Below are 4564 nucleotides of genomic sequence, written 5' to 3'. Positions count from 1 at the left end.
ACCCACCAATCCCATTGTACGTGGCCAAAGCCAGGGATGCTTGGCTTTCGGAACAAACCCTCTTTTCATTCCTTTTTCTGTCTCTCAGACTGACATGGGACATTAAGTGTCTATTCTCACCAATTCACTTCTGGAATCCTTGCTGAGCAACCAGAAGGCTTTACAATTGGATAGCCTCTGGAAGGAGAAACTTACATTCTTCTGCAATACTGCATGGCCCCAGTACCAGCTTGGGGCCCAGGTGGTTTGGCCTCAAAATGGCAGCCTAAACTATAATACGATCTTGCAGCTTGACTTGCTTTGTAAGAGAGAAGGAAAGTTTTCAGAAGTTCCTTACATAAGTGCATTCATGCATCTCAGAGATAATTCCAAATTGTGTGAGTCCTGTGTAGAAAGGAGTCTCCCACAAATAAGTCACTCCCCAAAAGGGAAACTACTGCAGCTCCTCTATCCTTGTCACCACTCCCCACATATAGGCTGTTAACAGAAAATTTTACAGCCCCTCCCAATTCTGGGTCCATGACGCAGTAGACAGTTCCAATGGCCCTGGCTGGGGCTCCAGTAGCTGGGCTGCTGCTGCTATAGGTGGTCCCAGGGGACAACTAGTCAGGGTGCATCTCCCCTTCTCAATGGAGGACCTCAAAAGCTGCAAGGTAAAAATGGACAGCTTTTTAGAGGATCCCTCAGGTTTATAGAGGAATTTGAACACATAACTCTGATGCATGAACTGACATGGAAAGACCTCTGGGTGGTCCTGTCATCCTGCTGCAACCCTGATGAGTGAAGCCAAATGGTAGCAGCAGGGCAAGCCTATGGAGACCAACTTCACATCCATCAACAAGTTTTGCCCACGGGGCATCAGGCCGTGCCCTTAACCACCCCCTGATGGAATTATCAGGTTAAAGATGGGGTGACACTCCGAAACCACATGATCCTCTGTCTCTCAGGAGGGATGAGGAGCATTCAAATAAAGCCTGTAAATTTTGCCAAAATGGCTGAAGTAGTTTAAGGGAAGGGTAAGAACTCCACTGTCTTCAGGGGAAGGCTAATGGCGGCAATCAGAAAGTATACCAATCTCAATCCAAACACTCCTGAGGCCAACACTGTCATAAACACCCATTTTATTATTCAGTTTGCTCTTGATATCTGCAGGAAATTACAGAAATTGGCCCTAGGACTGTAGTCAAACCCAGCTCAGCTACTGGAGGTGGCCACCAGGGTCTTCAGCAACTGGGATATGGAAGTAACGGGTCGGGACTGCCAGAAGGCCAAATGACTAGCTGTAGCACTTGCTGCTTCAGGCAAACTGGCCACCCTAAGTGGCCCAGGGGAAGAAAGCAGGTGAGCCTGGACATTTTAGCCAAAAGGGTCAGGCCCCATTAAGTGTGATCACCCCTTGGAAGCAATGTCCTTGCTGTGGAGAGGCAGGAAACTGGGCCAAAGATTGGCCCTTGCCCTGAAGGGAGGGAGGTGGAGATCACAAGGTCCTAATGGCAACCGACCAAGAGGAATGATGGGGCCCAGGTTCAACAAATGCTCTGGCCAACATCATCACTGTTTCCCACAAAGAACCCTGGGTAACCACAGAAGTGGCCAGTAAGCCTATAAAATTTCTCATTGATACAAAAGCAACTTATTCAGTCCTAAAATCCTTTGGTGGTGCCCTATCCTCTTCCTTCTGCTTGATTGTCATCCAGTTAAAAAATATAAAATTCCTCCATTAACTTGTAGTTGGGAGGGAATTCTTATCTCTCACAATTCCATTTCTATTTCTGGCAGAAGTGCCCATTCCCCTTATGGGAAGAGATTTTCTCGCTAAGTTAGGCTTTATTCTTCTCCAGGTAAGTGATTTGCTTAATATAATCAGGCTGTATGTTGGAATAGGTATCATACTTATTAACCTATTCATTATTCTGATAGTTATTTGTGAGTGTAGATCTATTCTATGGGAAAATTAGTTATAAGATAAAAAGTAAGAAAGGGAAGCAATAACTAAGCTCACAAGGAATACCTCCTATGGGCTTCTTTTCCCTGTTCCTCCCTTTGGTAGTTCCACGAATAATTTTTTATTGTCACCCTGGCCCTGGGACCCACAATCTTAAACCTTCTAACTCAGTTTATTATCTCTAGGCTTCAGGCTGTGAAACTCCAAATAATCCACGAGTGTCCAGGATATGTTCCTCTCCAAAGCTCCCCAATGACTCAACTGGACCAGGCCAGAAAACATTTTGAGAACTCATCCAAACCTCTGGAAATTCCAAGCCCCTTCTCTCCTCTAGAGATAGTAAGGAAGGGTTCATGAGTCTCCCTTCGTTAGGACAACAACCTGCTTACAGCGGGAAGGAGCCAGAAGACAACAGCACCCATTTCCCTTAATGAATTAAGGCTGGAGTGTCCTTCAGGGGGCAAAGGTTAGGTAGGAAGGTAGGACAAGAGGGCTGCCCTGGGGGCAGGTTTGAAGGGAGGAGAAAAGGGAGAGAGGTGGAATATTTAAGGTTAATGAGGTTAATGGGGTAACACTTGTAACCACTCACAACTGCTTGTGAGATCTGGCCAATTAAACACAACAACCACAGATGGAATATTTAAGGAGGTTAATGAGTTAACACCTGTAACTACCCAAAACCACCTGTGAGATTTGGCCAATTAATCAGGATCACAGGCCCTGACTCAAGAGGCCCAGCCCCACCTTGAGAACGCCCCTTTTAGGAAGTATAAAAACCAGTAAGTGAGGCAGTTTGGCATCTTTCCCATTCCATGGGAAAGATCCGTCTTCACTCTTCTGGAGATGTCTTTTGCTTTTAATGGTCCTCCCCACTTGCGGAGAGAGGTCTGTTTCCCCTCTGGAAACATTTTGCTTTCAACAAAGGCTTGTGTGCTTGTGTGATTGGTGCTTGGTTGAGTTTGTCAAACCACCACCGAACACACTCCTTGGTTGTGGATCACTTGCTTGCAGAGATTCTTCCTGTAAGTAGGGCAAGGACCAGGAAGAGGGCTTCTTCGCCCAGATAACAGGAATGCATAGGAAAGAAGGACACAGGAAAGAGGTAACTATGGGGAGGAAGTGGGGAGAGTGCAGTTATACCACAGGGAATTGAAGTTAATATGATGAAACAAAATGTGTATGAACTGCTGTATGGAAAATGAATTTGCTCTGTAAACTTTCACCCAAATCTCTATAAAAATTAAAGAAGAAAAAAGATTTACAGCGTTGGAAACACAATGGGGGTTTCTACGAGTCAGAATTGACTTGATGGGTCATAATCACATTTGTGAATGGATTGTCTCTGTTATGTAATGAGATACGACTAGTGTAGGGTATGTCTTGAGTCAACTCTTACAAAATATAAAAGGAGATTAAGGAAGCAGAGATGGGTAAGACAGATGCCAAGATACACGGAGATCTCCAGGGAAGCAGAAGCTAAAGGGATAAGGACCTTCCTCCAGAGCTGATAGACAGAAAACCTTCTTCTAGAGCTGCCACCCTGAAGTCGGACTTCTAGCTTTCTGAACTGTGAAAAAATAAATTTCTATTTGTTAAAGGTATCCCCTTGTGATATTTCTGTTACAGCAGTACTAGATAACTAAGACAGGGCCCATCATGAAAAACAAAGATATTTCAATCACTAGGGAAATTCCAAGAGTTTAGAGTTGAGTCTGAATCAAGAGCATACAACAACAGAGTTTACCCCCTCAGGAACTCAGGCTCAAGGACAGACCTCTCTTTGGATAAAGTTAATTCTTCACTCCAAAAAAACTCACTGCCACTGAGTCAACTATGACTCATAGCGACCCCCAATGGGTTTCCAAGGCTGTAAATCTTTACAGAAGCAGACTGCCTCATCATTCTTCTGTGGAGTGGCTGAGAGGTTCAAACCATTGATGTTTTGGTTCGCAGCTAAATGCCTTTACCACTACACCACCAAAGAAAAGCCACTGCTGTTGAGTCGATTCCAACTCTTAGTGACCCCCAATGGATTTCCAAGGCTATCATTCTTTATAGAGGAGCTCTGGTCGTGTAGTGCCTAAGGCATGTGACTGCTAACCAGAAGGTTGGCAGTTTAAACCCACCAGCCACTCCTCCAAAGGAAAGTTTCTACCTAAGAATCTCAAGGAGGGGTCGCTATGAGTTGAATCTATTTGACAGCAGTGAGTTTGGTTTGATTTAAATCTTTACAGAAGCAGATTACTTACCTTTTAGAAGGTAAAAGCTGGTTCCTTGAGAAGATTAATAAAATTGATTATTGCCTAATAAGAGTGATGAAGAAAAAAATGTGCACTCTTTATCAAGGGATAATCAATTTTATTAATCTTCTCAAACAATCAGCTCTTACTTTGTAAAATTTTCTCTGTTGTTTTCTATTCTTTCCAGTTTTTCTGTCACCTTGTCTTATCAATTACCAAGAGGAATGTTAAAGTCTCCAACTATAATTAGGGATCCATCCACTTCTTTTTTTTTCAGTCCTATCTTTTTTTTCATCATTATTATTATTTTAAAGCTCAGTTGTTAACTGAATACACATTTAGGACTGTTATATCTTCTTGATGAATTGGCCCTTTTACC

The sequence above is a fragment of the Orycteropus afer genome, unplaced genomic scaffold, assembly GCF_000298275.1.
Source record: "Orycteropus afer afer isolate SDZICR_OR568_19922 unplaced genomic scaffold, OryAfe1.0 scaffold00007, whole genome shotgun sequence".
NCBI classification, from domain to species: domain Eukaryota; kingdom Metazoa; phylum Chordata; class Mammalia; order Tubulidentata; family Orycteropodidae; genus Orycteropus; species Orycteropus afer.
Note: the sequence above shows the minus strand (reverse complement) of the source record.